The sequence below is a fragment of the Bos indicus genome, chromosome 29, assembly GCF_029378745.1.
Source record: "Bos indicus isolate NIAB-ARS_2022 breed Sahiwal x Tharparkar chromosome 29, NIAB-ARS_B.indTharparkar_mat_pri_1.0, whole genome shotgun sequence".
Lineage (NCBI taxonomy): Eukaryota > Metazoa > Chordata > Mammalia > Artiodactyla > Bovidae > Bos > Bos indicus.
In genome coordinates this window covers 44439625-44451857 of record NC_091788.1, presented here as the reverse complement: position 1 = coordinate 44451857, position 12233 = coordinate 44439625, and the positions used below count along the sequence as shown (strand labels likewise).

The 12233-nt window shown below is 53.2% G+C and overlaps 1 long non-coding RNA gene across 2 annotated transcripts in view; it reads left to right on the top strand.

Annotated features, from left to right (window-relative positions):
* Window positions 1-12233, top strand: part of LOC109554234 (uncharacterized) — a 38269-nt gene that overhangs the window by 24959 nt on the left and 1077 nt on the right. For both annotated transcript variants that reach the window (XR_011565017.1, XR_011565016.1), the window contains 2 exons: window positions 10141-10268; window positions 11816-11965. This is a non-coding gene — a long non-coding RNA (uncharacterized lncRNA). The remainder of the gene's footprint in view (window positions 1-10140; window positions 10269-11815; window positions 11966-12233) is intronic.

Genomic DNA, 12233 nt, shown 5'->3' with positions numbered 1-12233 from the left:
AGAGTCCAAAAGTCTGTTCTTCATATCTATGTCTCTTTTGCTGTCTCACATATAGGGTCATTGTTACCATCTTCCTAAATTCTATATATATATGTTAATATACTGTATTGGTCTTTTTCTTTCTGGCTTACTTCACTCTGTATAATAGGCTCCAGTTTCATCCGCCTCATTAGAACTGATTCAAATGTGTTCTTTTTTAATAGCTGAGTAATACTCCATTGTGTATATGTACCACAGCTTTCTTATCCATTCTTCTGCTGATAGACATCTAGGTTGCTTCCATGTCCTGGCTATTATAAACAGCGCTTCGATGAACATTGGGGTACACGTGTCTCTTTCAATTCTGGTTTCCTCGGTGTGTATGCCCAGCAGTGGGATTGCTGTGTCGTATGGCAGTTATATTTCCTGTTTTTTAAGGAATCTCCACACTGTTCTCCACAGTGGATGTACTAATTTGCCTTCCCACCAACAGTGTAAGAGGGTTCCCTAATCTCCATACCCTCTCCAGCATTTATTGTTTGTAGACTTTTATGATAGCAGCCATTCTGACCAGCACGAGATGGTACCTCATTGTGGTTTTGATTTGCATTTCTCTGATAATGAGTGATGTTGAACATCTTTTCTTGTGTTTGTTAGCCATCTCTATGTCTTCTTTGGAGAAATGTCTGTTTAGTTCTTTGGCCCATTTTTTGATTGGGTCATTTAAGGAGCTGGGTTTCTTATGAGGATTCAATCCGCATCCCCAGAGGAGGAACCACTGAGCCCAGGACAGCCTCAGGAGCTGTCCTCGGGAGCCTCAGGAGAGCCCCAAGGACACAGGAATCTTCTGGCGACAGTGGGGGTCGGGGGGTTTGTAGAAGTGAGCCCAGAGTCCAGTGGGAGCTCATTAAACCCTGTTGAGAGGAACCTGGCAGTTGTTTGAAGAAAGGGAGACAGAGCAGATGGTGGAGCTGGAGGGCCACAGAAGGAGAGGTTTCGTTATGTTAGTTAATTAGACTCACTAGAAAGGACTAGAACATTCACTGGGTGGCCAAAAGGAGTTCTTAGCAGAAAAAAATGGCTAACTTCTGCCCTGGGGATTGAGAAAGTTGTGATGGGCCAATGCCTTAGAAAGGAGGCAGACAAAGAATCCCCACCAAGTGGTTAGAAATAAGTGCTCTCACTGCTGAAGTGAAGTGAAAGTCGCTCAGTCATGTCGGACTCTCTGCAACCCCATGGCCTATACGGTCCATGGAATTCTCTAGGCCAGAATACTGGAGTGGGTAGCCTTTCCCTTCTCCAGGGGATCTTCCCAACCCAGGAACTGAACCCTGGTCTCCCACATTGCAGGCAGATTCTTTATCAGGTGAGCCACACAAGGGAAGCCCTTCACTCCTGAGCCAGGGTTCAATCCCTAGTCTGGGAGCCGGTCATGAGTGGATGTCTCCTGTGTTTCTGCCAACAAAATGTGCCATTTTGATGTCAAGTAATACTTAAGTGTTTTTGTGTGCATGTGTGTGGTTGTCTGCTGAGCAGTTCTGAGTTTTAAGAAAATGTTGGTGAAGTCCGCAACCCACAGTTCCCATCGCCGAGGTTCCACCCAGGCCATGCTCAGGGAGATGGGGCCCTTGCTCCCAGCCCCTCGCCTTGGAGCACATCCTTCTGTCAGGACCCTCCCTCCAGGAGAGCTGGGCTCCGACCCTGGCGCATGAGGCAGGGGGAGGCGCAGGAGAGTCCTCTCCTCTGTAGGGTCGTTGCCACCAGTCCTTGAAGGCTTTGCACTGAACCAAGATGACATAGGGTTGACACCATGCGCCAAGAGCGCTTGCTTGCCTCGAGTTACAGGAGCAGAGAGAAAGGCTTAGTTCCGGTTGGCACCATCAGCCTCAGTCAGAGGGTGACGAGAGCCTCAGAGGCTGGCTGGATGTCTGCATGTCACTCTGCTCACTTGGACAAAGGGACTGGCTCTCTGGGAATTAGAAGCACAACTGGGGCTTTGACTATTAAAGATAAAATTGGCGAGGACACGATACGGAAACCCAGGTTGCCGTTTTAACCTCAAACTCCTTCCTCTAGAGAATAAGCACAGCCCACGGCTGGGACCACAGGCTGAGCCACTTTGCTGGTGGCAGGGAGTGCTCAGGGCTCAGGTTACCAGGCAGCTGGTGGGTCACCTTTGTATGCAGAGAACAACCCGTTTTCACTTGTGCAAAACACTGACCCACTTCTCTGTGTTTGTTCTTGCGGCTGCTCCTGTCTCGGGATCTCTGTGGCCAGAAATCCACCCCTTCTCTCAGGGAAGGGGAGCTAAGCTGGGAGGGACTGGACACTTCGGAGCAGAGTGCTCCGTGGGCTGCTTGGAGAGAATGGCCCAGACGCAGGCCAGACCCTTGGTTACAGCACCCGTCTGTGTCCCCTGGGGAAGGGATATGGCCGAGTTGGCATCAGCCTTCTAGCCATGCCTTGTTCGCAGCTTGGAGCCAACTTGGTTCCCTCTTTCATGGGAGATAAGGCGAGAATAGATTTGTTTGTCCAGGTGCAACCTGTCCAACAGCTGTCATGGGCACAGGAGTGTCTTCAGGGTGTAGTGTCAGATCCAGGCCCCCCTGACATCTCTATTTTCGATCTGGGTGTGCGCTAAACAGCGGGTTGATTCAAAACTGGGAGGTGTCGGGAAACCCCTTGGGCAGGAGATTTCGAAATGAGATTCAGATTAGAAAAAAACACAGTGGGGTGAGGTTCTCAGGAATGAAGGAGACCAGGAGAAACTCCGTCCTGGCACTTGGCTGGATAGCGGGGACAAACAAAAGGCCTAGAAGAGCCTAGAACAGGAGGGAGGCCGCCGAGCTGAGCAGGAGTGCAGGACGGTCCTCGCCGGTCTCTCCCCGCTGCTTCCGCCTCGGAGGCAAGAGGCTGTGACTGTTCACCAGGCGAAACCGCACAGCCGAGCGGAGCTTTCAGTCTAGGCATGTCGGCACCAGCAAAGCCTGGATACATCAAGGCTCCCGCAGATCAGATCGGGGAGGGGCCTGGGGGCCAGGAAGTAGGGCTGGCAAGAGTATCATGAGAAAAAGTCAGAGAAGGATTTGAAATGACTTGTTGGATAATTGAGGAAGGGACTAGTGAGGGGGCGAGGAGAAATGCGCATGAACCCTCAGGCTTGGTGGACCCGGGGAAGGGGCACCCACCCCCCACTGACCAGTGGCTGCCTGCACAGCCTCAGCACACAGTTGTCCTCTGTGCTGTGGCTCAGGCATTGGGTGACTCCGAGGATCTGTGACCTGAAGAGCACAGGTGAAGGTGCTGGCTGAACCCAGAACCAGAGAGAGGTGGACAAGGGGAGAAGGGGGTACTGAGCATCGAGGAGAGGTGGACAAGGGGAGAAGGGGGGTACTGAGCATCGAGGAGAGGTGGACAAGGGGAGAAGGGGGGTACTGAGCATCGAGGAGAGGTGGACAAGGGGAGAAGGGGGGTACTGAGCATCGAGGAGAGGTGGACAAGGGGAGAAGGGGGGGTACTGAGCATCGAGGAGAGGTGGACAAGGGGAGAAGGGGGGGTACTGAGCATCGAGGAGAGGTGGACAAGGGGAGAAGGGGGGTACTGAACATCGAGGAGAGGTGGACAAGGGGAGAAGGGGGGGTACTGAGCATCGAGGAGAGGTGGACAAGGGGAGAAGGGGGGTACTGAGCATCGAGGAGAGGTGGACAAGGGGAGAAGGGGGGTACTGAGCATCGAGGAGAGGTGGACAAGGGGAGAAGGAGGGGTACTGAGCATCGAGGAGAGGTGGACAAGGGGAGAAGGGGGAGTACTGAGCATCGAGGAGAGGTGGACAAGGGGAGGGGGGGGGTACTGAGCATCGAGGAGAGGAGGACAAGGGGAGAAGGAGGGGTACTGAGCATCGAGGAGAGGAGGACAAGGGGAGAAGGGGGGGTACTGAGCATCGAGGAGAGGTGGACAAGGGGAGAAGGAGGGGTACTGAGCATCGAGGAGAGGTGGACAAGGGGAGAAGGGGGGGTACTGAGCATCGAGGAGAGGAGCAGCAACCAAAATGGCCCCAAAGAAGAAAAGGGCGTGAACAGAAAGAAAGGCATCCTAATAGGAGCTGAAAAACAAGGAAAGAAGCGTGAAGATGAAGCACCTCATTTGGAGGACTTGGGGAGGCACAGTCAAGAAGGAGTCTCCAGGGACCTCCCTGGTGGTCCCATGGCTAAGACTCTGCGCTCCCAAGGCAGGAGGCCTGGGTTCGATCCCTGGTCGGGGAACTATGATTCCACACGCTGCAGCTAAGACTCGCCACAGCCAAATAAATAAAAATGAATACTGAAAACAAGACTAAGTCTCCAAACATGGTCAGTATTAGAAAGCTTGTCAGCAGTAAATCCCCTTCTTCTGGTGGGATGAAGAAAGTGGTGCTCTTTGGGGATGTTTGAGGCCACCCTGCATGAAAGCTGTGAGGCGTTGTAGGAGCCAGCTCCCTGGTTCTGAACAAGAGGGGCTTGTGATTCACGGGCGTGCCCGCCATCTCCACCCACAAGCCATGGCTTCCCCCATCTCATGCAGGGTGGGGACCCATCTAACTGGAGCCGCCACCCAGCCTCTCCCAGTCTCCTTAGATGACGAGTGTGGCATCCTTGGTCCACCCGCCTCAGCCCCCAAGCATTTTGCCCGAACATCAGTAAACAACTCTAGGTGAAGGGGACCAAAGATCTTTTGCATTTTCATCCATCTCCTCCTTTCCACCACCAGCACCAGACTACCAGGGAGTTCTTATCACTTATTACAAATTCTTTCCTCAAAGAGTAGCCAGTGAATGCCTGCACACTTTCCTTCAGGCTCATTTTATTTTTATTTTTACGTGCTATGACCGGACCGGGAAATCCAAGAGTTCTCCTGAGCCACATAGGGACACTTGCCCCTCAGTTCCCGCATGTCCAGCGCAGCCCTGACGGCAGCAGCTGGCCAGCTTTCTTGCTCTGGCTCAACCGGAGGTGAACGTTATAACTACAACAGCTAACATTTGTTTAGGGCTTTTGTTGGGGTGGGGTGCTCATTGCAAGGCAGTTGGGTTCTTAGTTCCCCAACCAGGGATCCAATCCACGCTCTCTACAGTGGAGAGTCTTAACCACTGGACCACCAGGAAGTCCAGTGGGGCTTTGTACCTTGAAAAGAAAATAATCATCTTATTTGGTCTTTAACAATATCCTACATTACTGTTACTTGCACTTTCTAGACATTGATTTTCAGAAAGATAAAGTGGCTTCCTTTGTGTCAAATGGTGGACCTGGGATCCACTCACGTTCTTTACCTCCAAATCCTCTGTACCTTCCATCCAAGGTCGTGGGCCCCTGGGGGCTTCAGAGCAGCTTCAGAGTTGGGATTCCTGGACCCCTTTCCTGACCCCCAGCTGACCTTGGGCCTCAGCCTTCCTCCCCCTATTCCCACCCTACCCCAGCTCTGTGATGACCAAGCGGGAGAAGCTGTCCACTTCTTGGGGATGAGTGTATACAGAAAGCAACAATTCTTACATCTCCTCTGCCAAGGACCCTTTCAGAGTCACCAAGAAGGTTTCTTTTCATTACAAAAGCGATATGGGATCATTGTAGAAAAGTACCAAGTATAGACAGACAATCGGAAGAAAACAAAAATCCTAGTCCCACCCCTGAGGAATAACTTAGTGTCGTGAAGGTCACGGTGTCTGGTCTTCCATAGCTTTGCTGATGTGTACGTCAGCCTATCTGTGTTTACAAAAATGGAAGGTGCACCTACCCGTAACACTGATTTTTAAACTTTATATATTGTAAACATTTTCCCTTTAGTAAATTCTTTCATAACATCGTATTTAATGGATACACAACATTTCGTTATAATTTTTGATGGTAACCTAGGGGTAAACATTTGGATTTTTCCTGCTTTTTCATTGAAATAATCAGTTTTATGATAGACTTCTATATCTGATTTTAATTTTAATTTTTCTTTACTTGATTATGAATGAAGTTTATTTTTTACATGATTTTTATCACTTGAAGCTCTTTCATAAACAGCTCCTGCGTATTATTTCCCAGTTTTCAGTAGTCTGTATTTTCTTTTTCTTGTTGATATGCATGGATTCTTTATTTTAGGGCTAAAATTTTATCTGTGAAACTCATTTTGACACCACATCTTTTTTCTTTTCTTCTTTATTTTTTTTTAAATTATGTATTTATCTTTGGCTGCGCTGGGTCTTCGTTGCTTTGCTCAGGCTCTCTCTAATTGCCGTGAGTAGGGACGGAGGAGCCTGGTGGGCTGCAGTCCATGGGGTCGCGAAGAGTCAGACACGACTGAGCAACTTCACTTTCACTTTTCAATTTCATGTATTGGAGAAGGAAATGGCAGCCCACTCTGGTGTTCTTGCCTGGAGAATCCCAGGGACAGGAGAGCCTGGTGGGCTGCCGTCGATGGGGTCTCACAGAGTCGGACACGACTGAAGCAACTTAGCAGCAGCAGCAGGGGCTACTCTGCGTTGCTTCTCATTGCAGTGGCTTCTCTTGTTTCCGAGCACAGGCTCTAAGCACACAGGCTTCAGTACTTGTAGCACGAGGGCTCCGTAGTTATGGTGCACGGGCCTAGTTACTTTGTGGTTTGTGGAATCTTCCTGGGCCAGGGAGGGAACCTGTCCCCTGCATTGGCATTGGCAAGTGGATTCTTATACACTGTAGCAGCAGGGAAACCCCTTTCTCTTTTTTTTTTTTTTTTGCCACACTGTGCCTGCAGGATCTTAGTTCCCTGACCAGGGGTTTGAACCTGCACCCCCTGCAGTGGAAGGGCAGAGTCTTAACCATCGGACCACCAGGGAAATCCTCTCGACACCACATCTTCATGCACCATTTTGAGTGTGGGAATGTATGGATTTCCCCCACATCTCCCAACCAGGCCATAGATGCTCTTTCTCCTCTGCTGTCTCTTTAACAAATTCCCCAGCAACAGACCAAACTTTGTAGAGGACTCCACCTCCAGTGCCCACCCCCAGAAGCACCCTGGCCTCCTTAGGGAAGGCCATTCCTCTTTGCCTGGGCACCAAGCCCCCGTCCCTCCACCCCCAACTTCCAGGACATCACCACCTCCTCCTCTTTCACAGGCTGCTTCCTGTGGGTGATGGTGGGCCCCTCAGAGGTTCCATCAGAAAACCCGGCCGTGAACTTCTCAGAAGCCTGGAGGATGGTGGAGAAGAAGACTATGTCGGGGTATTAGCATCAGGGTCCGGCAGGGCAGGCTGTACTGATTGGGTCTGTCGGGGCAGGAACAGAGAGCCTGACTCTCCGAGGGCCCCTCTTGCTTCTGAGCCAGCCTGGGGCCGCCAGCCTGCCCTCCTCTTCCTGAGTCTCTGGCTGGCCCGCTCCTTTGCCCTGTGATTACTGCTGCAGGTTCTGCCTCTGGCAGAAGGGACGGGAGTCCTGCCAGTTCTCCTGGCCAGCTTCACCAACTCACCTGCGCGTGGGGAGGGGGAGGTGCCCGGGCCTGTTGCCTGGAGTCCTGGGGGAGGCCTGGAGGAGCGGGCTGGACTGGACAGGCCAAGGGGGTGAGGAAAGGATGAGTTTCTTACAGGCCAAGATCACTACCTGGTAATCTGGGTCTGCAGGGAGAAGGTCAGGGCAGGCGTGGGGGCAGGTGCTGGAGCTCCCTTCAGAGTTCCTGCCGGTTTGGAACATCCTGGTTCCCAAGCATCTCCCTGCCTGTCCTTCCTCTGGGTTTGGAATATCTGAAGATGGCTGTGGCTGGAGCTAGACCCCGACACCCTTGGCCCCTTTCTGTCACCGAGGACCTTTGGGCTTAGGAGTTTCTGGGACCCTCTTTTCTTATATTTTCATGCATTTCACGCATAGGAATACAGTGTGACACCCATCAGTGAGAGTCTGGGAGGCTCCAGCCAGGTGCCTGCACAGTGGTGGCTCTGCAGGGTAGCCACTGTGAACTTGGCCTCCTGTTAGTGCTTCTAGGCATCACTTTCCCAATGGCAACCCGCTCCAGTATTCTTGCCCAAAAAACCCCATGGACAGAAGAGCCTGGCAGGCTACAGTCCATGGGGTTGCAGAGAGTCAGACGTGACTGAGCACGAAGGTGCTGTTTCTCATCTGGAGAGTCCAGACCTTGGGGCTAGGGCACAAATCACCAGACAGGCAGTCGTGGGGGCTCATTCGTGTCAGGGTTTCTCCCACCTTTCTCTTTCCCCAGCTCTGCTGACATGGGGTCACCCCTTCCTGCTCCCTGGCTCTTATGCTCTAGTGCGGCTCCCCCAGGGCAAGGTGAACCCCGGGGTGCAGGGACCGCATCCCCCTGCACCCCCAGGGCCTCAGCACAGGGCTCGGCACAGAGTAGGTGCTCATGGAGAGGAAAGGTTCTCCCACCGCCTGATCGTGAAGGGCTGGAGAGACAGGAGTCCCAGCCTGAGAGTCAGGCCTCAGACTGGAGCCCATGTGACCCTGAGCAAGGCATTTCATCTCCCCAAGCTTCCATTTCTTTGTCTAAAAATAGGAACAATAATAGCCACCTCCCAGAGTTGTTGTTGTGGTTAGCAATGATGTCAGAGGGGAAGCGCAGCGCGGTGTGTAGTAGGAGCTCAATAAACGCCAGTGGTGATTAGCTGCTATTAAAGGGCCGGTGACGTGGCCCCAGGAGTGCCAGGCTCAGCAGTGAGCAACACCGGCATCTCTCAGCACCCAGAGCCTCTCCCGGTTTGGTCTCCCACCTTGAATGCCATGGTCCGTCTGTCCACCAACGGGCAGCGTAGACCCGCAGCTTGGACACAGAGCTCACTCACTTGTTCTCTGCCCTGGGCCGCCCTGCCCTGGCTTCCTCTGTGTGGAGGTGGGAGTCGGGGGGGGCGTGCAGGCGATCCGCCCTCAAAGGTTAAGTCACCAGAGAATTCTGTGGACAGTTGCATGCTCCCGCTTGAGGGTTCGGCAGGTTGCACCATGCAGCCGGCTCCCCGCCTTTCACATCTCTGAGCGTGTTTCTAGATGCCTGATGTGTGTCCTGCCATGAAAGCTTGACGGGGTAGAAGTCGTCTCCCTCATTTTCTGTGCAGAGAACACGTGGGGAAGAGAGGACACGGATCGCTTGATACCCAGCTCTTACGTTTTCAGGAAATAGAAACTGGAAGACGTCATTGTCCATGTCCCACTTGGGCCAGGGCCAAAATCTTCACACCTGACTCACGTCCCCTCCAGTGCCGGCGTGGGACCTGAGCCCCAACGTGTCAGCGAGCCAGCCGCCTGGGGGCAGGGGGCTGCCAGACAAGGAGGGCCGTCCCTGAGGGAGATGACTGGTGGGTTGACGGATGGAGTATCAGACAGACTCCAGCGGACTTCCCTGGCGGTCCAGTGGTTAACACTCCATGCTCCCAGTGCAGGGGGTCAGGGAACTAAGATCCTGCATGCCATGCAACACGGTCAAAAAAGAAAAAATTCAAAGCAGACTCTAGGAACTGGGGAAGCGGGCTGGGATGAGGAGTACAGAGGGCAGGCTGGTCTCGGACATGAAGAAGGTGGGACATCCTAGGTCAGGTGACTGCCCCCGCCTGAGGGAGTGGGCTCCTCCTGGGTGGCCCCAAGAACCAGCCAGGGGAGCCCTTCTCTTGGCAAAACCACCCAAGCCCAGGCTCCCAGCTGGTCTTCCCCATCCAGGGTTTCCTTTTCTATTCCATTCTCTTCACTCGCATTTTTGGGGCTTGGAAGTCATGAAAGTGAAAGTGAAGTCGCTCAGTCGTGTCCGACTCTTTGCGACCTCATGGGCAGTAGCCTGCACCTGGCTCCTCCGTCCATGGGATTTTCTAGGCAAGAGTACTGGAGTGGGTTGCCATTTCCTTCTCCAGGGAATCTTCCCGACCCAGGGATCAAACCCAGGTCTCCTGCATTATAGACAGACGCTTTACCATCTGAGCCACCGGGGAAGTCCTGACCACTGCTCAACCTCTTAGAATTCCATGGGTGGAAGTCTTGAAGATTATTCTGTCTAGCCTTCAGCCCCCCAACTTGAGTCCCTGCAGAAATTCCTGACAAATGGCTTCCCAGGCACAGCCAGCAGATCCCAGGCACCCTCTCTGGGGTTGCCTCCCTCCTGAGCTGCTGCCCCAGGGCTCCTCGCAGTGGGGGCCCGCGCCCCTCTGATGCTCACCTCTCTGCCCAGGTTCTGCCCGTTGGATCCACCGGAATGAGCCTTTCCCCCTGCTTCAAGTCGGCAGCCGAGTGGTAGATCTCCCCCACTTGCAGGACAACCTTCTCGGCCTTCTGCACCTCCTCCACCGCAGTTTGTCAGTGAGTTTCTTCAAGGGTTTTATTGAGATGGGGGCCTCGAGACATGAAGTCGTTAGGACAGAACGGACCTTTCAACTTGGGGAGCCGCCTCATTTTATAGATGAAAAACTGAGGGGTTCAGTCACTTGCCCAAGGCCCCACAGGCAGTCAGAGACAGGGCTGGGCCTCAAGTCCCATGTGCTTAGTCGCTCAATCGTGTCAGACTCTCCAGGACCCCATGGACTGCAGCCCGCTAGGCTTCTCTGTCCATGGGGGTTCTCCAGGCAAGAATACTGGAGTGGGTTGCCATGCCCTCCTCCAGGGGATCTTCCCAACCCAGGGATTGAACCCAGTTTTCCCCCATTGCAGGCGGATCCTTTACCACCTGAGCCACCAGGGAAGCCCTCTCTCTGCTCTTTCCCCGCCCCCACTGACTCCAGGGTCACACTGGCACTCCTTTGGGCAGCTCCATCCCCAGTGACGTGTTGAACTTCAAGTTGACTAAAAGCCCCGAATTGTTTTATAACTTAATTTTTTCCTGATTATAAAAGATAATACATGTTCATTGTAAAAACATTAGAAAATGCATACAAATATACAGACTAAACCTTTGCCACACTTCCTGGTGTTGTGAAGTCCCCTCTGCCCTGCACTTGGTCGCTTTGCTTTTAGCTGTAAAAATCGGACTCTCCCTCCATCCTCCTTTAGACCAGACGTCTTGCTAGGTCCCAGCCAGCTCTTCTGTCTCTCCTGTTTTGTTACCAGTTCTTATTGGCACCTGGGCAGGGCTCAAAAAATACCCATGGTGTGACTGAATGAGTGACAGCGTCGGGACTGGCAATGGGACCGGTGAGGACCTCCGCCCAGCGCAGGGCGCACACCTCCTCTCTTCTGGGTCTGATCCTACCCACGCCTGCCCAGAAACGCCTTCCCTCCTCTTTTGTTCTCTTCAGACCCTCCCATTTTTCCCGGCCCAGCTGAACCCCACCTCTTCCAAGAAATCTTTACTCTTTCAAACGCAAAAGCCTCCTTTTTGGGTCCCGCAGTATTGGTCATTGGTCGTCTGGCCGTCGTTATACATTGACTTGCGTTAATCTCTCCCCTCTGCCTGGCTGCGGCCTCTTTCCCCATCCACGGAGGCTCACATCCGGCAGCCATCCTGCAGAAGCCAGAGATCATTACCGGCCCTCAAAATGTGACCGCCTGGCCTGACCTTGTTGGGTGGTGTCCCACCCCTGAGCCCTGCTGAGGAGGGGGAGACAGCAGAGCCGCAGAGGGAGCCCTCCCCCCACCCCATCCCTGGCTTCCAGGAAACCTTGCTCCTGCTAAAGTTTACATAGCAGTTAATCATCTGGGCTTCGACAATGGGCTCTGCTCATCCTGGGACACAGAAAAATGGGATTTGGTTTGCTTTTCACATTGGGAGGCTCCCAGAGATAAAAAGAAATCCTCTGTGCTTGGCTATTTAAAGAGACACAGGGAGGGCCAGGGGCCCTTCCACCCTCTGCCTTCACACAGAAGAGCCGTGGAGGTCAGATCAATGGTTTCCTTTTTCCTCACTGCACCAGGGCTACCAACCCTTCTCCCAGAACGTACGCCAAGGGCCCAGGCCTGGCAGCCGCTTCCTCCATCCCTGGCGAGGCTGTGATGGAAGAACACTGAACAGGCACTCAGGCACCCGGGTTCCCCGAGCGATCAGGTCTCTGCAGTGATCCTAGGTAGGTGATGGGCATGGCCGGGTGATCTCTTAAGTTTCCCTCTACTTTTGAGTTGCCATGCCATCTGCCAACCTCCCCATCAGCAGTGTGCACCCATCCCAGAGTGTGGCTGGGAGGTCAAGGGTGCTAATACACAATGTGCCTGGCCTGGAACAAAGGCTATGTGGGTGTGACCGTCCCCACAGCTACGTGTCTGACCCAGAACTGACAAGAACTTCATGCCCTACTATTTAGGGAATGCGGTTCTTCCTCCTATGGTCCTGGCAGG